The sequence below is a fragment of the Pan paniscus genome, chromosome 20 (genome assembly GCF_029289425.2).
Source record: "Pan paniscus chromosome 20, NHGRI_mPanPan1-v2.0_pri, whole genome shotgun sequence".
NCBI classification, from domain to species: Eukaryota; Metazoa; Chordata; class Mammalia; order Primates; family Hominidae; genus Pan; species Pan paniscus.
Window position 1 is genome coordinate 20,221,393 of NC_073269.2, and position 25,934 is coordinate 20,247,326.

The 25,934-nt window shown below is 46.9% G+C and overlaps 1 protein-coding gene across 3 annotated transcripts in view; it reads right to left on the minus strand.

Annotated features, from left to right (window-relative positions):
• BRD4 (bromodomain containing 4) overlaps positions 1–25,934 on the minus strand; it is a 97,736-nt gene that overhangs the window by 71,007 nt on the left and 795 nt on the right. The gene's annotated exons all lie outside the window — the stretch shown is intronic.

Genomic DNA, 25,934 nt, shown 5'->3' on the forward strand with positions numbered 1-25,934 from the left:
GTTTATCTCATGCCCTTTCCAGGACAAGACAATGCCAAAAAGGAAACAAGCCTGGGCGCGGAAGTGAGCACCTATAGTCCCAACTACTTGAGAGGCTGAGGAGGGAAGAGGATGTCCTGAGCCCAGGAGTTCTGGGCTATATTGCATGGTGCCAATCAGGTGGCCGCACTACGTTTGGCATCAGTGTGGTGACCTCCAAGGAGTGGGTACTACCAGATTGCCTAAGAAGGGGTGAACCAGCCCAGGTCGGCCAGATGTGGTGGCTCACACTTGTAATCCCAGCATTTTGGGAGGCCCTGGCGGGCGGATCGCTTGAGGCTGGGAGTTCGAGACCAGCCTGGCCAACAAGGCAAAACCCCAACTATATTAAAATACAAACATTAACTGGGCATGGTGGCGGGCATCTGTAATCTCAGCTACTCAGGAGGCTGTGGCACAAGAACTGCTTGAACCTGGGAAACAGGCTGCAGTGAGCCAAGACTGTGCCACTGCACTCCAGCCTGCGCAAAAGAGTGAGTGAGACTCCGTCTCAAAAAAAAAAGTTGCGGGGCGGGGGGGTGGGGTGGGGTGGGTCGCGTAGTGAAGAAAAAAAAGAAAGGGGGCAAGTCAAAACTCCCACACCTATCAGCAGTGGGGTCATGCATGTGAATCACCACTGTACTCCAGCCTGGGCAACACAGTGGAGACCTTGTCTCTTAAAACGGTAGGTTGGCTGGGCGCGGTGGCTCACCCCTGTAATCCCAGCACTTTGGGAGGCTGAGGTGGGCGGATCACGAGGACAGGAGACCATCCTGGTCAACATGGTGAAACCCCGCCTCTACTAAAAATACAAAAATTAGCTGGGCGAGGCGGCGCGTGTCTGTAATCCCAGCTACTCGGGAGGCTAGGCAGGAGAATCGCTTGAACCCAGGAGGCGGAGGTTGCAGTGAGCCCAGATTGCACCACTGCACTCCAGCCTGGCAACAGAGCTAGACTCCATCTCAAAAAAAAAAAAAAAAAAAAAAAAAAAAGCCGGGCGCAATGGCTCATGCCTATAATCCCAGCACTTTGGGAGGCCGAGGCGGGTGGATCACAAGGTCAGGAGATAGACACCATCCTGGCTAACACAGTAAAACCCCATCTCTACTAAAAACACAAAAAAGTAGCAGGCACCTGTAGTCCCAGCTACTCAGGAGGCTGAGGCAGGAGAATGGCATGAACCCGGGAGGCGGAGGTTGCAGTGAGCCGAGATCACGCCACTGAGGTTAGGCCGGGCATGGTGCCTCATGTCTGTACTGTCAACACTTTGGGAGGCCGAGGTGGGCGGACTGCCTGAGCCCAGGAGTTTGAGACCAGCCTGGGAAACACGGTCCCTACAAAAATTAGCTGGGTGTGGCTGGGTGCGGTAGCTCATGCCTGTAATCCCAACACTTTGGGAGGCTGGTGTGGGAGGATCAATTGAGGTCAGGAGTTCAAGACCAGCCTGGTCAACATGGCGAAACCTTGTCTCTACTAAAAATACAAAAATTAGCCAGGCATGTTCATGGGAGCCTGTAATCTCAGCTACTTGGGAGGCTGAGGCAGGAGAACTGCTTGAACCCAGGAGGCCAAGGATGCAGTGAGCCACTGCACTCCAGCCTGAGCAACAGAGTGAGACTCCGTCTCACACAGGAAAACAAACAAACAAAAAAAGGATGTGGCAGTTTAACAATGAGGCACTGCCTGTAAAACTCTTCACCCTCTGCCCTCAACCAAAATCTGTTAGGAACAAGTACAGTGAGCGAAATGGGTTCTGAAATATATCTCTACCCTCAGGTACACAAGGGTGCTTGTGAGCAAAAAACAGAGGGAGAATGATGTTGACTGGAAACCCTTACTCCCAACATGTCAGCACTGTATTGCCTAAAAAGATCAATTAAATCTTTTTTAAAAGCACAAAGAAAAAATTCCCATGACACAGACTTAAAATTCTACCTCTTGACCACACCATGGCATTCAGGTCTGCACACACAGCCACCCTGCAATTGGTATGTCACTTGACAAGACTCACCTGAGCAAGAGCAGCCTCCAAGACCACTGAGAAAACACGACTGGCTGCTGAATTTTTAGAAAAAAGAAAAAAATTAATAAAAAATAGAAAACATATTTTTAAAAATAATTAAGACCAGGCGCAGTGGCTCATGCCTGTAATCCCAGCACTACGGGAGGCAGAGACAGGTGGATCACCTGAGGTCAGGAGTTTGAGAACAGCCTGGCCAACGTGTCGAAACCCCGTTTTTACTAAAAATACAAAAATCAGCCAGGTGTGGTGGCAGGTGCCTGTAGTCCCAGCTACTTGGGAGGCTGAGGCAGGAGAACTGCTTGAACTGGAGGTTGCAGTGAGCCGAGATCATGCCACTGCACTCCATGCCGGGTGACAGAGCGAGATAGTCTCAGAAAATAAATAATTTAAAAAAAAAAACCCCAGAAGACTTATCCTGCAATTGCTGCTCAAAGTGATGATCAAAGGGAGAGAATAAGAAGTATAAAGGCCAGGTGTGGTGGCTCACACCTGTAATCCCAGCACTTTGGGAGGCCCAGGCGGGTGAATTACGATGTCAGGAGTTCCAGAGCAGACTGGCCAATGTGGTGAAACCCTGTCTCTACTAAAAATACAAAAATTAGCTGGGTGTGGTGGTGTGCACCTGTAGTCCCAGCTACTCAGGAGGCTGAGGCAGAAGAATCGCTTGAACCCAGGAAGCGGACGTTGCAGTGAGCCAAGATTGCGCCACTGCACTCCCGCCTGGGCAACAGAGCGAGAGTCTACCTAGAAAAAAAAAAAAGTAATAGTATAAGCTGTGACACTGGATGAAGAAAGTGGCAAAAATAAAAATTTATAAGAAAAAAATTGATGACATAAATTTTTAAAAAGGGGGCAAAAAACATAAGCTGAAACTCCTTAAACTTTAAACATCTGGGCTGGGCGTGGTGGCTCAAACTTGTAATACCAGCACTTTGGGAGGCCGAGGCGGGAGGATCACGAGGTCAGGAGGTTGAAACCAGCCTGCCCAGCATGGTGAAACCCCGTCTCTACTAAAAATACAAAAAATTAGCTGGGCATGGTGGCACACGCCTGTAGCCCCAGCTACTTGGGAGCCTGAGGCAGGAGAATTGCTTCAACCCGGCAGGTGAAGGTTGCAGTGAGCCAAGATTGCACCACTGCACTCCAGCCTGGGAGACAGAGCAAGACTCCATCTCAACAAACAAACAAACAAACAAACAAACAAAAATAAAAACTTTAGGGCCGGGTGCGGTGGCTCACACCTGTAATCCCAGCACTTTGGGAGGCTGAGGCGAGCAGATCACAAGGTCAGATCAAGACCATCCTGGCTAACACAGCGAAACCCCATCTCTACTAAAAATACAAAAAATTAGCCAGGCGTGGTGGTGGGCGCCTGTAATCCCAGCTACTCGGGAGGCTGAGGCAGGAGAATGGCATGAACCCAGGAAGCGGAGCTTGCAGTGAGCAGAGCAGAGATTGTGCCACTGTACTCCAGCCTGGGCGACAGAGCAAGACTCCACCTCCAAAAAAAAAAAAAAAAAAACCCAACAAACTTTCAATCTCTGGTAGGTTTAAAAGGAATCTTTCCTATCATCTAAAAGACAAACAACAATTGTCGGCAAAGATGTGGAGAAACTGGACCCCTCATATGTACAGCAATGTAAAATGGGGCAGCCACTGTAAAACAGTCTGGCAGTTCCTCAAAAGGTTAAAACATAAATAATGAATGTCCCAGAAATTCCTCCCCTACGCATATGCCAAGAGAAAGGGAAACATTTCTACATAAAAAGTGTGTGTGGGCACTCACAGAGGTATTATTCATAAGAGCCAAAAACTAGAAACCAAAATATCCATGAACTGATGAACGGATAATGTCATTTCTAAGGATACAACCAGATTTTCTGAAATTGGGGGTAGGGGAGGGGAATCAAAGATGTTTCCTTCTCAAGGAGCAAACCGCGTAGTGTGGCAATCAATTCTGAGGCTCCATGCTGCCCTTCCAAGGACTGAGGTACTGTACCCAAGAATCACTGTGCCGGAGTGAAGGACAAAGCAATCAAGTCATCCAGGCACAAGTCACAGAACACTGAGTGCGGAGAGAGGCAGAGCTTGCCAATCTGGCTTCACCGGGGGCTCCTCTCACCTGTTCTCTGTCTGCTCAGGAGTTGGTAAGCGCCCTCGCACTTAAAACATTCCAAAACCCAAGCTTTTCTGGTTACGTTCTGAGGCAATGCACAGAGAAATGTTAAGAAATGTTGATTCTGTGAGCCTTTTCAAGGTGACATCAAGACAGAAACTACTTGCTGTGGAAATCATTGTACAAAGTGGGTAGGAGTGAGAAGCCCACTGATAGGATGAGTCCCCTGGGAGCTGATGAAAGGGTGAGATCCAATCCATTTTTAAACAGTCCTTTTTTTTTTTTTTTTGAAAGACAGTCTCACTTTGTTGACCAAGCTGAAGTGCAATGGCGTGATCTCAGCTCACTGAAACCTCCGCCTCCTGGGTGACTGGAACTATAGGCGCATGGCACCATGTCCGGCTGATTTTTGGATCCCTGCCCCGCCCCAAGAAGGAGTCTCACTCGGTGGCCCAGGCTGGAGTGCAGTGGCGCGATCTAGGCTCACTGCAAGCTCCACCTCCCGGGTTCACGCCGTTCTCCTGCCTCAGCTTCCTCAGTAGCTGGGACTACAGGTGCCCACCACCACGCCTGGCTAATTTCTTCTATTTTGAGTCGAGACGGGACTTCACCGTGTTAGCCAGGAGGTCTCAATCTCCTGACCTCGTGATCTGCCCGCCTCAGCCTCCCAAAGTACTGGGATTACAGGCGTGAGCCACCGCGCCTGGCCAATTTTTATAGTTTTTATTAGAGACGGGGTTTCACCATACTGGCCAGGCTGGTGGTCTCAAACTCCTGATCTCAGGTGATCCACCTGCCTCGGCCTCCCAAAGTGCTAGGATTACAGGCATGAGCCACCGTGCCTGGCCTTAAACAGTCCTTTAGGCAGTCCTGAAAGACACCTGGCTGCACCACTGTTTGAACCATCTCCCGTACCTTTGTGCCTACTCTTCACCGATGCCCAATATCCATCCCCAAAATCAGTTTCCGTGTGGAGGCAGGATATGGGGAATTTAAAGCCCCTCAGCAGGCTTCCGCACCCACGTTCTTAGTTCTAACATGTGTTCAAAAAGTAAGCAAGATGGCCAGGAGCAGGGGCTCATGCCTGTAATCCCAGCACTTTGGGAGGCCGAGGCAGGTGGATCCCTTGAGGCCAGGAGTTTGAGACCAGCCTGGCCAACATGGCGAAACCCTGTCTGTATTAAAAATACAAAAATTAGCCAGGTATGGTGGCAAGGGGCCTGTAGTCCCAGCTACTTGAGAGGCTGAGGCACGAGAATTGCTTGAGCACAGGAGGCGGAGGTTGCGGTGAGTCGAGATTGTGCCACTGCACTCCAGCCTGGGCAACAGAGCGAAATTCTGTCTCAAAAAAAAAAAAAAAAAAAACAGTAGGCAGGTGGATATTTGCACACTCATGTTCACTGCTGCATTATTCACAACAGCCAAGAGGTGGAAGCAACCCAACTCCATCAACAAAGGAGTGGAATTCTGACATGCTACAACACGGATGGACCTGGAGAACAGGTTATTATGCTTAGTGAAATAAGCCAGTAACAAAATTCTAAATACTGTCTGAATCGGCCAGGTGCAGTGGCTCACGCCTGTAATCCTAGTACTTTAGGAGGCAGAGGTGGGTGGATCACCTGAGATCAGGAGTTCGAGACCAACCTGGCCAACATGATGAAACCCTGTCTCTACTAAAAATACATTAAAAAAAAAAATTAGCCACGCATGGTGGCGGGTGCCTGTAATCCCAGCTACTTGAGAGGCTGAGGCAGGAGAATCACTTGAACCCGGGAGGCAGACATTGCAGTAAGCCAACATCGCGCCATTGCACTCCAGCCTGGGCAACAAGAATGAAACTCCATCTCAAACAAACAAACAAAAAATACTAAACAAACAAAAAATACTGTCTGATTCTACTTATATGAATAACTATGGTAGTCAAACTCATAGAAACAGAAAGTAGAAGACTGGCTGCCACAGGCTGGGAGGAAGAAGGAAAAGGAAGTTATTTGAAGGATACAGTGTCAGCTTTGCAAGATGAAAACTTTCTAGTGACAATGTGCATATAGTTTACACTGTAAAATGGTTAGGATGTTGCATTTTATGTTTTGAAACACATGCGTGTGCATGTAGGCAAATGGGTTCAGCCGACATTCCTCAATACTAACATGGGAAAATGCCCTCACAGGGCTGGGTCAAATGAAATGCCACACAAAGCAAGTGTTCAATAAACACCTACTACTAATAAAAGCAAACATCGGCCAGGCACAGTAGCTTGTAGCTCCCATTTGTAATCCCTGCAGTTTGAGAGGCCAAGACAGGCACATTGCTTGAACTCAGGAGTTCAAGACCAGCCTGGGCAATGTGGTGAGACCCCATCTCTACTAAAAGTACAAAAAAGGGGCCGGGTGCGGTGGCTCACACCTGTAATCCCAGCACTCTGGGAGGCCGAGGCGGGCAGATCACCTGAGATCAGGAGTTCAAGACCAGCCTGGCCATGGTGAAACCCCGTCTCTACTAAAAATACAAAAAATTAGCTGGGCATGGTGGTGTGCGCCTGTAATCCCAGCTACTCAGGAGGCTGAGGCAGGAGAATTGCTTGAATGTGGGAGGCGGAAGTTGCAGTGAGCCGAGATCGCACCATTGCACTCCAGCCTGGGCAACAGGAGTGAAAATCCGTCAAAAACAAACAACAACCAAAAACAGGCTGTGCACGGTGGCTCACATCTGCAATCCTAGAACTTTGGGAGGCTGAGGTGGGTGAACCACCTGAGGTCAGGAGTTCTAGACCAGCCTGGCCAACATGGGGAAACCCCATCTCTACTAAAAATACAAAATTAGCCGGGCGTGGGGGCGCGTGCCTGTAATTCCAGCTACCCCAGAGGCTGAGGCAAGAGAATTGCTTAGAAGCCGGGAGGCAGAAGTTGCAGTGAGCGGAGGTCATGTCATTGCACTCCAGCCTGGGTAACAGAGCAAGACTCTCAAAACAAAACAAAGATGTCAGGCGTAGCTACTCAGGAGGCTGAGGTGAGAGGATAGCTTGAGACTGGAGGGTGGAGGTTGCCATGAGCCAAGACTGTGCCACTGCACTCCAGCTTGGATGAGGGAGACCCTGTCTTCAAAAAAAAAGTGTGAATGGTGGCCGGGCACGGTGGCTCACGCCTGTAATCCCAGCACTTTGGGAGGCTGAGGCGGGCGGATCACGAGGTCAGGAGATCGAGACCATCCTGGCTAACACGGTGAAACCCTGTCTCTCTACTCAAAATACAAAAAATTAGCCGGGCGTGGTGGCGGACACCTAGAGTCCCAGCTACTTGGGAGGCTGAGGCAGGAGAATGGCGTGAATCCGGAAGGCGGAGCTTGCAGTAAGCCAAGAACGTGCCACTGCACTCCAGCCTGGGCAACAAAGCAAGACTCCATCTTAAAAAAAAAAAAAAAAAAAAAAAAAAAAGGCCAGGCGGTGGCTCATGCCTGTAATCCCAGCACTTTGGGAGGCCGAGGCGGGTGGATCATCTGAGGTCAGGAGTTCAAGACTAAGCCTGGCTGACATGGTGAAACCCTGTCTCTACTAAAAATACAAAAAAATTTGCCGGGCGTGGTGGTGGGTGCCTGTAATCCCGGCTGCTCAGGAGGCTGAGGCAGGAGAATTGCTTGAACCCGGCAGGCGGAGGTTGCAGTGAGCCGAGATTGCGCCACTGCACTCCAGCCTGGGCAACAAGAGCAAAACTCCATCTCAAAAAAAGTGTGAATGTCATGATTTAGTAAGAACTATTTAATGTATTAATATTTATATTTCATAATCTGTAATCATGGAGTAAAAGCCAAGCAGGCTGCATCATTTGCCCTGCAGTCTCCTAGCACATGAACTAATGGGCAGGCAGGAGGGTGGGCATCATCCACCTTGCTTACCGCTGACCTCCAGCACCCAGACAATCCCTGGCACTCAGCACAAGTAACTGCTCAATAACCAGAAACATCAAGTGCTTGCCGGAAAAACTCCATGATGAGGGAGAGGGAAGATGACACAGACCAAATTTAAGAATCTCTGCCTTAGGAACTCAGGGGCTATCCTGCCTGAACCATCGATAGGGGATATTTTCAAGTCATCTCAACCACTGCTTGACTCACTCCAGGTGGACCCACCACTGGCACCTTCTAGTACCACAGCTCAGCCTTGAGTATGTGCTTGAACTTTCGTTCGCACTTCACATTTTCCACACACAAATATAATGTGCCAAAATGAGCCAGTCCTGCTCCCAAAACCCTGCTCACAAAATGGAGGACGTGAGGGTGTGGACGCATAGAATGAATGAAATGAAAGATGTCAGTCAAAGCAAATTCCAAAGAGAAGTGGGAAATTTTCTAGCCTCCAAGAACAGAGGACAAAACTATTAAACATGATACTTATCTAGGTCACTGGAGTTCACTCGAGGACACATTGTTTTGGAAAGAAAAGCCCTTCACCATTCCCCAGATTAAAGCAAATTCACTAATCTGTGTTCTTACTACACAGGGGCCTGGCTTTCTCAAGTCTGGGACCCTGCTGGGACTCTTATTTCTGACGTCTTATTGGGAGGAGCCCTCACATCCATCCTCCTGGAGATGCCCAATGCCCCCAAGTCTGGTCTAGATCCACCCTTGCATTCCAGGCTTGCACATCCAACTGCTTCAATGACAGCATCCATGAGGATGTCGACAAGCTCCACATGGTCAAGGAACTAAAGTGACCCCATTTTCTCTAAAACCTGTCAAAACAGGTTGACAACAGCCCTACTGAGTGTCCCAAGCCCCCTTCAAAGGCCCACTTACCACAGGGGACAGTGGCTACCAGGCTGGATAACCCAGCTGCAGAACAGTCCCAACACTGCAGAAAGTCCCCCTGGACAGCACTGCTTTGGAAATTGGGTAATACACTGTAAAATAAGTAAGGTCTAGACCAGACCTTGGAAGATGGAGGAAATGGAGTTTGGGGGGATGTCTGGAAGAAGAATCAAATGAACTGAATGAGGCAACAGTGTGTCACAGAACCCAGGAGCCCAGGGTGCTACATGACAGGAGTGTAGGTCTTATCCTATATGCAGTGCGGTTTCAGGGTAGCATAATCATGCTGTAGTCATCTATTCTATTTTGATTGTGTACTTTTCAACTAGCTTACTAGTAGCACTGTGCGTGGAGTTTAACCACTTCTACCATTTTCTCTGGACTGGCTTTGGTTTTTTTTTTTTCCCCACAGGTATTCAGAGCCAATTTCCTATTGAATGAGATCATGTGTCATTTTACGAAGTCAAAGAAAAGATGTAAAAGTAAAATCCTTCATGGCACACCTGTTAAATGAATCACCACCTTTCTAGCACAGGGGTATTAGGATCTTGTGCAACAATCACCACTGGAGACATTAGGATCCCTGAAACACCTGCCTCACTCACTGTCATGTCTGCAGTGAATGCAGAACAGTGTCTGATTACCAAGTACATCCACCAGCACACGCATGGGACATGGATGTTGACCGAGTTCCACTTGGTGTGCCTGAGGCAGGCAGGAAATTCTCTTGGAAACAGAATCCTTAAGGGGATGGAGGGGGAAGCACCCACGAGCTAGAACTCAATTCTACCCTACAGTAAGCAGCACTTCAAGGGCCGGGCATGGTGGCTCACGCCTGTAATCCCAGCATGTTGGGAGGACCAGGCACGTGAATCACTTGAGATCAGAAGTTAAAGACCAGTCTGAAAATATAGTGAAGCCTCATCTCCACTAAAAATACAAAAAAACCAGCCGGCGTGGTGGCAGGCGCCTGTAGTCCCAGATACTTGGGAGGCTGAGGCATGAGAATCACTTGAACCCGGGAGGTGGAAGCTGCAGTGAGCTGAGATCACACCACTGCACTCCAGCCTGGGTGACTCTGTCTCAAAAAAAAAGCACCTCAAGACCGAGAAGCGGCCGGGCGCCATGGCTCACGCCTGTAATCCTAGCACTTTGGGAGGCTGAGGCGGGCGGATCACGAGGTCAGGAGATCAAGACCATCCTGGTCTAACTCGATGAAACCCCATCTCTACTAAAAATACAAAAAATTAGCCGGGCGTGGTGGCGGGCGCCTGTGGTCCCAGCTACTTGGGAGGCTGAGGCAGAAGAATGGCATGAACCCGGGAGGCGGAGCTTGCAGTGAGCCGAGATCGCGCCACTGCACTCCAGCCTGGGCGACAGAGCGAGACACCGTCTCAAAAAAAAAAAAAAAAAAAAAAGACTGAGAAGCTCACCATAATCCTGAAAGATTATCCAGTTCACACCATAATTTTAACAAGCCTGGGGCACCTGGACTAAAGACACACTCCAGTTTACTTACTTCCCCCCAACCATCCTGCTTCTATATTCCCAGACTTGCTCTGAGTAGCAAAAGGATAAATGGAAGTGAAGGCCCGGAGCGGTGGATCACCTGAGATCAGGAGTTCGAGACCAGCCTGGCCAACATGGTGAAACCCTGTCTCTAATAAAAATACAAAAAAACAGTCGGGCATGGTGGCGCATGCCTGTAATCCCAGCAACTCAGGAGGCTGAGGCAGGAGAATCACCTGAACCTGGGAGACGGAGGTTGCAGTGAGCTGAGACCACACCATTCCATTCCAGCCTGGGCAACAAGAGCCAAACTCCATCTCAAAAAAAAAGAAAAAGAAAAAATAGAAGTGAAACCAAATCAAGGCAACTTGGTTCTCTAGCGGAAACTTTTTGAAGATGAGGTTAAATTCCACTCTTGTCAATGTCTTCATGAGAAACTCCTCAGGAGGGAAGCAGTGTTTTTACTGACCAGATGTCTGGGTGAAAAGGAGACCTGTCCAGTCAGCATTCTGCATCCCTCTTCTGATCATCCCCTCACACTGGTGAGCACCTCCAAGGGACAGGTACTTGCTTTCAGACCTGTCCAGGTCTCTTTCCAAACCTCTGCTGTCCTCACTGAAGAACCAGACTCAATGCTAGCCCCCTTCCTATGCTCCCAGTTGGAAGGTCTCCTCCCTCTCAGGCTGCCTTGCCTGGACATCTTGGAGAGCACTTCTGAGCTCTACCCTGTGCTCACTACGTATCATCCAAACCATCTGAGTTCACTGAGCACAAAGCTGAATATGGTGGACTCCCACAGCTTATGCCACAGCAGACAAGAGCTAGTGGGCTCTGGACACAAGTGCTCCAAGTACTTACCAACTCTGTGACCCTGCAACCCTACCCAAGTGACAGCTCTTCAAGCACCACCTTCCGTATCTGCAAACCGGGATGATACTAGTGCCCAGTGTATATGGTTGTTTTCCGAGGACTTAAGGAATGCGTAGAGGCTTAGAAATATTCGCTAAAACAGAACAATCAGCAGCAGTGTGCTCAAGCTCAGGGTCTGGGGAGGGCAATGTGGCAGTGAAGTGACCAAGTCTGCAGCTCCCTACAGCATCATGGTTGACACAGAAACTGGACTGATGGATGTTTGGCTCCACCACTTTAAAACAGGCATGCAGTAAGCAATAGAAAAAAATTAAGGAAGATGTCAAGCATCCAGTCAGAAAATGTAGTTTTATACTTTACAGGGAAGCCTATTCATAGGCAGCTATTTGCTACAAACCCTGAACTTTTCAGAGTCAACAAAGATAAGGACTGCTTTAAGGTGAACAATGGGAGTGAAGGGTGGTGGGCAAGGGGTGGTGGTGGTGGTGGTGGTCAGGAAGGTCAGGGGAAAGAGACACAGGCCAGAAAGGGTAACCAGCTCTCACAAGTGCAAAGGACATCAGTTACCAGAGCAGACAGGCCTCAAGACTGAGGATAAGCAAGCTGCAGGCAGCATGCTACGCAACTCAAAAGGGCCCAATAGAGAGACCGCTCTAACACTGGTAATTTAAAACTGCATTCCTGGGATTACAGATAGCTGAGCTATTATTTTGAAAAAGATGAACACGAAGGTGGTATTATTTCCAGGCAGCTAATCTGTCAGCTGAATGGTTTCCTACTGTCAAAAGGAAAACATATGAAGAGTCTCATACACACACAACTCTATTACTTGGCAGCTTTTTATAACTGAAAGTGCTTCAGAGCCAAGTAATTTTTAATGAAGATTACAAATGAAAACAACCTACACACAGATAGCACCACCTTTCACAGAACTCTTTCACGCACATGATCTTATTTCTCTTAATTACAAAATAGAAAGGGGAAACTGCTTAAGTTACAAAAATCATGCCTGTACAGTAAGACTGCAATTCAACTGAGCAGAGAAATGGGATTAATAAAAGCCAAGACCAATGGTACATGAATGAGGGAAAACATCCATTGGCACATACAAGTTTAATCTTCAAACTACAGAGATTGGGGCGGGGGGGTGAAGGAGTCTGTAATAGGTGCTATTCTTAGAAGTAATAAGAGTTCTTTTCCATCCTCTGACTCAACTCTGCCCCAATTACAGAAGTATGAATTATTCAAGTTTATGGTATTATATTTCCTATTCCTTCCACCAGACAAGGATGTGAGGAGAAAGAGAGTGGCACTGTGTACACTGCTTGGTGTAGCATGTCGATATCCCTAAACGTAAGCATGTCATGCTGAAGAATGGTAGTTTCCCACAAGCTTTCTTCCTCAATCTGCAGGTTCAAGTGCATGCGTAAGCAAATGTCCCGCAGCAGAGGGCACACATTAAGCCACGTAAGGGACCACAGCATAAATCTTGTAAGCCTACCCACATCCAACACCACCATATAAATAATGAGGCTGGCTAGGAACCATTCAGTTACCTTCTGCAGCAAAGGCTCCATACCAACAGCAAATCATGGAGACAGTTTACAAACAGCAGCAGCTTCAGTGTAGAGCCCTAGCTCCAAGACCCTCATCTGCGGCCTTTACAACAGACCCATTCTGGTACATTCTCAAATTCCTTATCCCCAGGAAAGAGCACAGGCTGACAAAGTTGGGGGCACAGGGGCCCTGGGAAGGTTCACATCACTGTTGACACGTTACCTGACAACTCTGTGAAACCTCTGGAGGATTTTTGCAAGGACAAACCAAAATGGGTGATCCACCCTGTTTCCAAGTCATAAAGTTGTAAATGTCTAGAAAAGTAAGATACATGTGAAAACCAGCCTGGCACAGTGGCTCACCTGTGTAATCCCAGCAGTCTGGGAGACAAAGAAGGCAGGAGGCTTGCTCAAGTTCAGGAGTTCAAGACCAGCCTGGGCAACATAGTGTGACCTCGTCTCTTCAAAAAATAAAAAAAAAGGCTGGGAGCGGTGCCTCACACCTGTAATCTCAGCACTCTGGGAGGCCAAGGTGGGCAGATCACTTGAGCCCAGGAGTTGCAGCCTGGGAAACATGGTGAAACCCCATCTCCACAAAAATACAAAAAATTAGCTGGGCATGGTGGCTCACACCTGTAGTCCCAGCTACCTGGGAGGCTGAAGTAGGAGGATCACCTAGGCCAGGAGGCCGATGCTACAGTGAGTGACTGCACTCCAGCCTGGATGACAAAGTGAGACCTCGTATCAAAAATTAAAAATAAGCTAGGCATGGTGACACATACCTGTAGTTGCAGCTACTCAGCAGGCTGAGGTGGGAGGATCACTTGAACCTGGGAGGTCAAAGCTGCAGTGAGCCAAGATCATGCCACTGCACTCCAGCCTGGGCAACAAAACAGAGCAAGACCCTGTCTTAAAAAATAAAAATAAAAAGTATTCAAAACCATCAAGAGGCAGGGTGAAGTGGCTCCGCCTGTAATCCCAGCACTTTAGGAGGCCAAAGCAGATGAACTGCTTAAGCCCAGGACTCCAGACCAGCCTGCCTAAGCAACATGGTGAAACCCCGTCTCTACAAAAAAATACCAAAATTAGCTGAGTGTGGTGGCCCACACCTGTAGCCCAGTTACTTAGGAAGCTGAGGTGGGAGGATTACCTGAATTTGGGGAGGCTGAGACTACAGTTAGCTGTGATCATGCCACTGCACTACGGCCTGGGCAACAGAGTGAGACTCTACCTCCAAAACAAAAAAAAAAAAAACAAAAAAGCCATCAATAGCCCTTTAACCAACATCGTAATAAATTTTTCTTCCACAGAGTAAAATCAGGAAATTCATTCTGGTACCTGGTCTTTAGAGTTCAATGTTTATGCCTATGTGCATTTTTGTGGAGAGAGGATCCAAAGCATCTGTAGCATACTCAAGGAGACCTCCAGCCTCCTCTTAAGGAGTGATGATTTAGGGAGAAGCAGGGTCAGTCCCATTCTTAGCCACTAGACTCAATTATTTTGTGTGTCCTAAAGGAATAATATTTCCAACAGTGAGAACTGTAGGAAAACGATTATTACAGTAGAACTTAACACTTGTTTTTGATTATGGAAATCTGAGGAGGCTTTTCGTAATGCTTGAGGAATGCCAAGCAGCAGACTACGAGAACTTGAGTATGGAAATAGCTTAGCAAATAGCAAAATTACAACTGTACCTTTTGCAGGCATGGAAGATAGATGAATTCAGTCTCCTGAACTAACAATAGTTACTAGTAATAACAATATACCATACAGATTACCTAAGTTATATAAATAACAACTTGTTATTTATATGGAAGAGAGACCTAATGTGATAAACACAATTTCAATCTTGTAAGCATTTATTTAAACTTTATATCTACCTGGTCTCTTATCCAAGATTTTCCTGAACACTTTAAGCTGGTCTCACTCCTGTGCTCCCTTCAGGGCTGTTTTCCCGCCAAACTGGATCATTCAGCCCACCCAAGTAACTCCTGAGACTTGGCTTGACTTCTCCCAGAGCTCCTTCTATGCCTGACACAGGTAAGATACACAGTGTCTTTCATTTCATCTTCTACGAAAATATTTGGGATACACACATCCTTAACTATCTTCATTCTACCCTTTGTGAGTAACTCAATTCTGAACTGTTTTCCACTAATTCTGGTTTACAAACTAGTATGGAAACCTCCTTTCAGCCATCCATAATTTCTTGCTCCAAGTTCGGGGGTACATTTTACTTTTAGTATAAGACTCTGGGCCAGGCATAGTGGCTCACGCCTGTAATCCCAACACTTTGGGAGGCCAAGGCGGATGGATCACCTGAGGTCAGGAGTTTGAGACCAGCCTGGCCAACAGAGTGAAACCCTGCCCCTACTAAAAATACAAAAACTAGCCGGGCATGGTGGCGCATGCCTCTAATCCCAGCTACTCGGGAGGCTGAGGCAGGAGAATTGCTTGACCCAGGAGGCAGTGAGCCGAGATGGTGCCACTGCACTCCAGCCTGGGCGACAGAGCGAGACTCCATCAAGAAAGAATGGGAAAGGGAAAGGAAACAAAGGAAAGAAAGGAAAGAAAACAAAGAAAAAAGAAAAAGAGAAAGAAGGAAGGAAGGAAGGGAAAGAGGGAGGGGACTCTGTCCATTGGACAAAGCATCCCATCTAGCATGCCTCGTATCAACAAGCGAGATGCTGCTGGAGCTACCACTTGGGTTGAGGGAATGGAGGGCAGAGACCAGCTACAGGCGCCATGCTTGAGGCAAGCCAGTTAAGCATTCCCATTCTGCACATGGTCAGAGATGGGCAATGATCCAACCTAGAATCCACTGCCATCAGAAAGCACTACTGGGAAGACTCACTCTTGACCTTGAGGTCAGAACATTAGTGATAAAGAACAAGTTCTGAAGTCATTGTGGAGCCCTTAGATTCAACTACTCTTGAGCCTCATGTTGCATCAGGCAACAAATTCCCTTCTGCTTCAGCTAATTTTGTTTATTTATACCAGAGAAAGACCTAAGTAATACAACCATTTCCTCACAGTCATCTGAATAAAGTTAGGAGAATAACATCTGAGAATAATCGACAAGTAGCTTACCACACATGCACACAAATGACACTCTACATACTTCTTATTTCACCTGTGGCAAACTACTAGACCTTCACCACTCCATGCTTCTTCAACTTCCCTCACCCTACCCCCTACAAAGCTTCTAAAACACAGTGGGTACAGGGAAGAAAAGAAACTAAAGATCCATGCTTTCACCTGCTACTAGAAAGCATATCCAGGACAGTCATCATTGGGCAAATGACAAAGAAACAGATCACAAAATGGCACATACACACACACACAAAAATCAAGGTATTCACAATTGCCATCAATTGTGAATTGATGATTCCATTAGCATGGAAACCAATGTAATTCAACTCCTCTGACATGACCCCCCCATAAGAAACACATTTTATCATGTACACAACACCTAAGATCAAAGCAAAGGTTTTATGAAATATCCTTGAAAATTGTGACACCCTCTGACATTTCCCTTTTCTCCCCTATACACCAATTGCAACCCACTATATTTGTTTCATGACCCATGGTTTGGTTTGGTTTTGTTTTGTTCTGAGATGGAGTCTTGCTCTGTCGCCCAGGCTGGAGTGCAGTGACAGGATCTCGGCTCACTGCAAGCTCCGCCTCCCGGGTTCACGCCATTCTCCTGCCTCAAGCCATGCCATGACCCATGGTTTTAAAAACACAAAGAAGGCCAGGCGCAGTGGCTCACGCCTGTAATCCCAGCACTTTGGGAGGCCGAGGCGGGTGGATCACGAGGTGAGGAGATCGAGAGCATCCTGGCTAACACGGTGAAACCCCGTCTCTACTAAAACATACAAAAAAAAAAAAAAATTAGCCAGGCGTGGTGGCGGGCGCCTGTAGTCCCAGCACTTTGGGAGGCCGAGGCAGGCAGATCACGAGGTCAGGAGATCAAGACCATCCTGGCTAACACAGTGAAACCCCGTCTCTACTAAAAAATACAAAAAAAAAAAAAAAAAAAAAATTAGCCAGGCATGGTGGCAGGTGCCTGTAGTCCCAGCTACTTGGGAGGCTGAAGCAGGAGAATGGCGTGAACCTGGGAGGCAGAGCTTGCAGTGAGCTGAGACTGCGCCACTGCACTCTAGCCTAGGAGATAGAGAGAGACTCTGTCTCCAAAAAAAAAAAAAAAAAAGAAAAGAAAAATTAGCTGGGTGTGGTGGTGGGTGCCTGTAGTCCCAGCTACTTGGGAGGCTGAGACAGGAGAATGGCGTGGACCTGGGAGGTGGAGCTCTCAGTGAGCTGAAATCATACCACTGCACTCCAGCCTGGGTGACACAGTGAGACTCTGCCTCAAACAAACAAACAAACAAAAATACAAAGAATTATTTTCTTCCAATTAATTGGGAGGCTGAGGCAGGAGGATCATTTGAACCCAGAAGTTCAAGTCCAGCCTGAGCAACACAGCAAGACTCCATCTCTTTAAAAAAAAAAAAAAAAAAAAAAGAACTGCTCTCTCTTAAAATCCAGATTCTGATCAAATTTCTCTGGAATCAAAACCTATGCGCCCTACTTTATATATGAAAAACTGAGGCTAGAGTGGTTAGGCAACGGGTCCAAGGACACAGGCAGATGTCCCCTGCTGAGTGTGCCCCAGCAGCCCAGTATGGCCCAGACTGGCACCCACCACTGGGCTGGCAGGTTCCACCTCCATGTAGTTTTTTTGTTTCAACTCTCATGATAATGATCTGCTCCCACAAAATATGTTTCCTCAAACAGCATGGAAAATTTTCAAGTATGAAGTCCCCAAATTTTTCTCACCCTCTTCCCTTTTCTTTACCCAAAACAAAACCTCGAAGGCTAATCCACCCATAGACATGTATGTGTTACTGCCTGAGAAGGAACAACTGGAGACATTAGCAACACACAAGGACACGAGAATTACTAATTCACGTTTCTGAAAATTGTGTAATACCAAGCCCAACACCTCTCCCCTGGTGCTGGCTGACAATGTACCAGTGTCTACTGACTAACAGCAGCTAGGAACAAATAAAGAGTTTCAGCCTTGAGTGGAGACCAAGACAAGGAAGGTGACCACACATACTAAGTAGGAAGGGCCTGGATAGCATTTCTCACACTTTTTCAGGCAGAAAGCAAAGCCAGCACTCCTCGGCCCCCATCTTTCTCAACAGTCCCAGGCATCTTTATACAATTAGACATGAGGCCCAGGTCAGTACCCACATGGTCCCCCTTTTGTCACTGTGCAGGCACACTGATCCCATTTTACAGAAGAGAAAACTGAGGATTATGGAGACGATGTAACTCCCCTGAGGTCAAGGCCAGAAGGGGGTGGGGCTGGGACTGCACCCAACAGTGAACTCCATGGTGTTCTCTCTCCTCTCCTGCTCTGGTACACGGCTCCACCCAAGCCCAACCAATGCTGTCTGCCACAGCCCAAGGTCCCAGAAACTTCCTACACTGGGCAGAACAGGCTAACACATGCCTGGGGAGGGGGGAAGGGGAAGGATCACACAACTGTCTACACCTAGGATAAATGAAAAATAGAACAAATGTCAAATTTATTCACATTCTCTTAATTTGAAGCTAATGCTTAGATTATGTGACCAACCTCTAAAGAAAATATATCTTTCAATTGCATTTCACACAACCAAAAGGCAACCTTTGTGGAACCGGATCCCAATGACGCCTAGTAAGTAACTGGACTTAACTGGTTCTTCTGGTCAAAAGGCCCAAAGTCGATTGGCAGTACGCCAGACTCCCAGTCAGGACCTCCACACATCCAGCTGCCAAAATTACTCTACCAAACTTTTCCAGGGAGACCTTACACCTTCCTGGGGACCAGAATCCTTTCACCAAGCCCAGATGCCAATACAATCAGAATCAGAGCCAATGGAGGCCAGAAAGGTATGGAAAGATGTTCCAGTGTTCTGGAAAAACTTTGGCCCACCAGTGCCTTCTGGCTCCCTGACCAAGTCTTTGTGTTCAGATAACCAGGTTTTCATAAGATGGGTAAGTTACATTTTAGGCTTGAGGATACACTGAGCCAGCTTCCCCTGCTGGATCATTTCCCCAAACTCTGCAGCAAACATCCCAGGGTGGATGCCCCCAAAGCTGCTGCACCTCCACTAATCCCATTATCACTGCTCTTAATCTCATTATCAGATAAGAACAAACACAATCCCTCTTTCAAGCACCTCTTCCACTGGTCTCCACTCAGAGCTCACTTGGAAGACGTGGCACCTCTGGAAGGCACCTGGTGGGCTGTAGTGTCACCCAGTACCATGCCCCAGATCAGCTGGTGCACCTCCTGGCTGTCAGCAGCTCTACTCTGACCCCTGGCTTCCTCTTCCCACTTCTATTCTTCACCTTGGGCAAGGACGGCAGTAGCTAACCTTGAGAGGGCACAGCACTGCTGCCAAGCCCTGTGCTGTGTGTCCTCTAAGGCACTGTCTCATTTTAACCTCATCTGAAAGATGGGCCAGTGAAGCTCTGGGAAGGCTGAGTGACAGACTGAATGTCACACAGCAGGTAGCAGGGCCAGGATTCTAACCGAGGCCTGAATGTGCCATACTGGTGTTATCAGTCTTTGGAGCAAGGCAGCAAAAATGAGATAGGACTGGATGCCAAGAGGCTGCCCAAGCCCTCCAAGGTCACCCTCCCTAGAGCATTCCAGTTAAGACTGGACTGGGCTCGTACTGCCGGGTCAGGATACTTGATTTCAGGAAACAAAGTCCAACTCTGGGCAGGAGAGGGTAGAAAAGTCAAAGGGCAAGAGCCTAGAGACACTTCTACTTCTCACCACATTAAAAAAGACACATTTTGTTTTCATACATCATCATTTGTGGGGAAAAAAATGTTTAAAATCTCACCCCTATAAACAAGACCCTGTCAAGCTCTGATTGGAGAAATGGAAATACATGCAACCTTTCCAAAAATAAGTTAAATCAAGTTTTCAAAAATATACACCTCCCAATTCAAAGATGAAAAAAGAGAAAACAGCAGATGAAGTGGCTCACACCTATAATCCCACCACTTTGGGAGGCTGAGGCGGGCGGATCACCTGAGGTCGGGAGTTCCAGAAGAGCCTGACCAACATGGAGAAACCCCGTCTCTACTAGAAATACAAAATTAGCTGGGCGTGGTGGTGCATGCCTGTAATCCTAGCTACTAAGGAGGCTGAGGCAGGAGAATCACTTGAACCCGGGAGGCAGAGGCTGCAGTTAGCTGAGATCGTGCCATTGCACTCCAGCCTGGGCAACAGAGCAAGACTCCGTCTCAAAAAAAAAAAAAAGAAAGAAAGAAAGAAAGAAAAAGAAAACTTGGAAATCACGTCCAAATGTCCAAAAATAGCAGAAGTTATGGTACATTCATATGACAGCTAAGCAGCCAGTCAAAACGAAACATTTTCGAAATGTTCACAATGTAGCATTAAAAAAAAAAAAAAAAAAAAGGCCGGGCGCTGTAGCTCATGCCTGTAATCCTAATCCCAGCACTTTGGGACGCCGAGGTAGGCAGATCACTTGAGGCGAGAGGTTCAAGACCAGTGGGGACAACATGGCAAAATCTCATCTCTATTAAAACTACAAGAAATTATCCAGGTGTGGCAGCATGGGGCGCCTGTAGTCCCAGCTACTTGGGAGGCTGAGGCACAAGAATGGCTTGAACCGGGGAGGCAGAGGTTGCAATGAGCCAATCTCTGCATGGGTGACAGAGCAAAGACTTCAGCATAGGTGACAGAGCAAAACTCTGCCTCAAAATAAATAAATAAATAAAAACTAAAATTAAAAACAAAGAACTTCACTACAACCAAATTGTGTTACTCAGACAAAGACAAATAACTGGAAGGAAAGAAAATGGGATTAAGAGATCATTTTTAACCATCATTTTAACATTCTACATTTTCCAAATTCCTTAAAATGACCATGCACTACTTTTGTTTAAAGAAAAAGCCTTACAATCTCCTTTTCAAATGATGTGGAACAACCAATGTTATTCCTCTTCAGGACGAGGACAAGAATGGGACAGATGGCTGCTCTGCCCTCACCCTGACTCAGAACTCTCTTCCTCTGCTTCTTCAGAGTGGACTACATTCCATGAATTATGCTAGGACATGTGGACATGGTTTAATTGAGGTTGGTAGCCTGTCGAGACTGAAAACAAACTGCTTTAAAACATCACCCTTTACAATAAAGGAACTGCAAGTTTGGGGTGCATCTCCGAGACTGTTCTCTATGCAGCAGCATTTCAAACTGTTCTGTAACCATGCACAATGTAAAAAACCAAACGGTGACCAAACCATGAAGGCAGAATACAACATGTCAACATGCTGATATCCTTGCAGTTCCACTTCCTCATTCATTTAAACAGTTACTCAGTATCCCACTAAGCTTTTAACCATTCTACCTAAGTACTAGAAACATCAATGCCATTAAAAAGTCGCTGTGCACCCTCAAAAACTTAACCATAGATATATGACCCAGCAATTCCACTCCCAGATATCTGTCCCAGAGAAACTAAAATCTGTACGCAAAAGGCCAGGCGCGGTGGCTCACGCCTGTAATCCCAGCACTTTGGAAAGCTAAGGTGGGTGGATCACTTGAGCTCCGGAGTTCAAGACCAGCCAGGCCAACATGGTGAAACCCCATCTCTACTAAAAACACAAAAATTAGCCGGGCACGGTGGCAGGTGCCTGTAATCCCAATTACTTGGGAGGTTGAGGCAGGAGAATTGCTTGAACCCGGGGGGTGGAGGCTGCAGTGGGCTGAGATCGTGCCACTGCACTCCAGCCTGGGCGACACAGCGAGACTCTGTCTCGAAAAAAGAAAAAAAGAAAAAAAAGTCGTACACAAATGTATTTTTAACAGTACTATTCACAATTGCCAAAAAGTGAAAACAACCCAAATGTTCACCACTAATGAACGGGTAAACAAAATGTAGCATAGCCATATAATGGAGTATCATTCAGTTATAAATAGGAATGAAGTACTGATTCATGCTACACAGCAAGAACCTTTTGGAAACAGTACAGTGAGTGAAAGATGCCAGGCACAAAAGGTTACATATTGTAGGATTCCTGAAATATCCAGAACAGGCAGATCTATAGAGACAGAGAGTAGATGAGTGGCTTCCAGGGGCAAAGGTGGCGGGGGGTGGGCAGGAGCATGGGGAATGATAGGTAATGGATTTCTTTTGGGGGGGGTGGAAATGTCCTAAAATTGGTTGCAGTGATGGCTGCAAATCTCTGTAAATACATTTAAAAACTGATGATTGTATCATGTATAACAACGTTTATCTCAAAGCTATTATTTTCTTAAAAAGATGTTTGGTAGGATTTTACAATAATAGTATGCTCAAATTATACATAATTGATATTCAATAAACGTGGAGGATGAACACGCTAATAATAAAGACTATGCATATTAAAGTCATTATACAAATATCTTTCAGTCTTTCCTTGTACATAGTAAGGGCTCAAGGACTAATTGTAGAGACAGATTGGCCAATCATGCACACATAAAATCAAAATATTTAAAAATGTGTTCAATGTTTTTTAAAAAAAACTTAACAGGTTTTTATTGACAACATGAGATTCACATTAAGAAATGCTACCCATATATGTGTTTATTGCCCACTTCATATCCCTCTTGAAAATACTTTTGGCAGGTCAGGGTTGAACCACAGCGCAAAGCCACTCACCGCACTTCAAACTGCTAAGTGGGAAATGTCCAGTAGTGCATGGAAACACACTGCATGCCAGGCTGCTCGGACTAATAAGTTTACTGCAACACCGAGGGACCTCAGCGTTATCTTAGTTAAAACTCACATTCCTTGTAAGTCACTACCGAACAATTATGTCCACGGCTAACAACATTTTTAAAGCGGGATTATTTGCATTTGGCATTACGGCATGCAAAATTCTTGCTCAATTATTTCTCCCGTTTATTCATTGAGACTATTTAAGGTGCTCTTCTAGGCACAAGATACAACAGAATAAAACAGGCAAAGCCAAGCAAACAAAACCTTGCCCTCATCCAACTTACATTCTGGTTTTGTTTTTTGTTTTGGGACGGAGTTTCGCTCTTATTGACCAGACTGGAGTGCAATGGCATGACCTTGGCTCACCGCAACCTCCGCCTCCCGGGTTCAAGCGATTCTCCTGCCTCAGCCTCCCGAGTAGCTGGGATTACAGGCAGCGCCACTATGCCCGGCTAATTTTGTATTTTTAATAGAGACGCGGTTTCTCCATGTTTGTCAGGCTGGTGTCGAACTTTTGACCTCAGGTGATCTGCCCGCCTCGGCCTCTCAAAGTGCTGGGATCACAGGCGTGAGCCACCACACCCGGCGCATTCTGCTTTTTTTTTTTTTTTTAAGTTAACAAGGAAATTTTATCTTTCCAAACTCATCTCTTATGTATTAAATGTCAGCACCAGCAAGGAATTCCCCACAATTCTCACCTCGCAAATGTACACTCTTTTCTAGACACCAAAAATCACAAAGATTTATGAAACATTAGGAGCTCCAATGACAAGCTTATCTTTCCTTTTTACAGATTTGCCAGGAACATAAAGACAAACATGGTCTACTTTACAAGTTTATTCAAAATCAGAAACCAAAACATTTTACATTCACAAAATACGACACACTATACAGTAGGTTGTCAGAAGCAGATTTAACAGCCCAGGGTCTTCAAATCACTGAGGTGCCAAATGGTTTTTTGCTTTAAAAACAAAACAGGCCGGGCGCAGTGTCTCTTGCCTGTAAACCCAGTACTTTGGGAGGCCGAGGCGGGCGGATCACGAGATCAGGAGATCGAGACCATACTGGCCAATATGATGAAACCCCGTCTCTACTAAAAATACAAAAATTAGCTGGGCGTGGCGGCGCGTGCCTGCAATCCCAGCTACTCGGGAGGCTGAGGCAGGAGACTCGCTTGAACCCAGGAGGCAGCGGTTGCAGTGAGCCGAGATCGCACCACTGCACTCCAGCCTGTCGACTGACTAGACTCTCTTAAAAAAATACAAAATAAAAACAAAACAAAATTCAATCTCTTAAATCTGTAAATCTGAAGTCATTCAATAACCTGAATTGTGAAACAAGAAAATATTGTTACCCCCACCTCCTAAAGCAAAAGTGCAATTTAGTACAAAGATCACAACAACTGGCTCAAAAAGGCAACTTTTGGAAACAAAGTCTAAATTCCTTTAAACAATTCAATAATTTAGTGGAAATTTTACTAAGTGGCCAATGATTCTCGTTATTCTTAGCTAAAAATTTTCCCTCGCTGTCCTCCAGACTAGCGAAGCTAGGCATATAGCACCCCAGAACAGCCAAACAATCCTTAAAACTCAGCAGCTTCTTATCTTTCATCCGTAGGCAAAGTTCCTTATCTTCAGCAATTCCACTGGACTGACTGCTAGCAAGATACTGGGAGGTGGGCTCGACTCCTTCCAATTAAGACCAACTAAAGCCATTCTGAGACCGGCTAACTCCAGTTTGAGCCTTTAAGATACTATGTTTCCTACCAAAGTAAGAGGTATGGTGGATAACAGAGCAGCAATACATTTTGTTTCAGATTAGGCTTTGCCTTCTCCATTTGATCAATGGAAACCCTGAGTGGTTTATCTTTCCCTGGCTGAAGTTTTTGGGGGGAAGCGCTTGGTTATCTACAACGCATCAGTGATAAGACAAAAAGATAAAAAAGATAATCCCCACCCAAATTAAACCGAAATAAATGTTTTATGAAATTATTGGCGGCCGGGAACGGTGGCTCATGCCTGTAATCCCAACACTTTGGGAAGCCGAGGAGGATGGAACACCTGAGATCAAGAGTTCGAGACCAGCCTGGCCAACATGGTGAAACCCGCGTCTCTCCTAAAAATGCAAAAATTAGCTAGATGTGGTGGCGGGCGCCTGTAGTCCCAGCTACTCGAGAGGCTGAGACAGGAGAACCGCTTGAACCCGGGAGGCAGAGGTTGCAGTGAGCCGAGATCGCGCCACTGCACTACAGCCTGGGCGACAGAGCGAGACTCCATCTCGAAGTATATGTATATATTGGCAAGATCATAAAACAGATTGTGCCATCAAAAACTTTCTTGGAATTAAAAACACATTCATAAATCCTTTTGAGTATCGCTTTCTTTACAACTTCCAAAGACGGTAGGGAACTTGACAGCTCCATTCACAAAAAACTCCCGACCATTGTTACAGTCCCAAAGAGCCACTGGCTTACGAGGTAAACTGCGACTTGGTTTTTGGAACCACGGACTGGTAGAGCCCTGTCGAAGGTAAGCAAAGACATTCCAATTCTCGTGAGGCATACATTCCAAGGGGTCACTAGCATCCAACACACACGCAGAGAAATGAACCCAAGACCAGACACCCCACCAGGCTGCACGAAACGTAAACAAGTAAACAAGCAAATAAAAATCTTAAAAAAACAAAGCGTAGTCTTGAGTAAAAGGGAGGTCAGCCACCCAGCAGAAGCACATGACTCATGCACCGGCCTGAACTAAAGTATTTACACCGTCCACTACAACAGAGTGGGGTTTCCCATCTTCAAGCAAGCCCAAGCCTTGGGGGCATCTCAGACGGGTGAAGCCATGCTATTTCCGTTTGGGAGGAGGGGGATCATTTTATTTCGCTGAATCACAACTCCCCCACGTCCCCACCCCAAATCACCACAATCACCACCACCACACAACACTGCAAATAAAATAGGCCGTTGCAAGGACGCCGGCGAGCAGGGACCGAGCAAAACAAAGCGCCCAGCAAGGTGCTGCCAGGCTGAGAGTGGGTGCGTCAAGCGGGCCAAGCTCGCCTCCAGGGCACCGCTCCCGCCCTGAGGCCTGGCCTCAGACCGGCGTGCAGCCGCAGCCACCTCCCTCCGCAGGGGACCTGCCCCTTTCTCCGCAGCACTCCGGGGACCGCCGGGAAGGTGAAGAGATGGGGGTGGGGGCGCGCTGCCCCGGCCCAGGCAGAACGACCTGGGTGCCAGAAG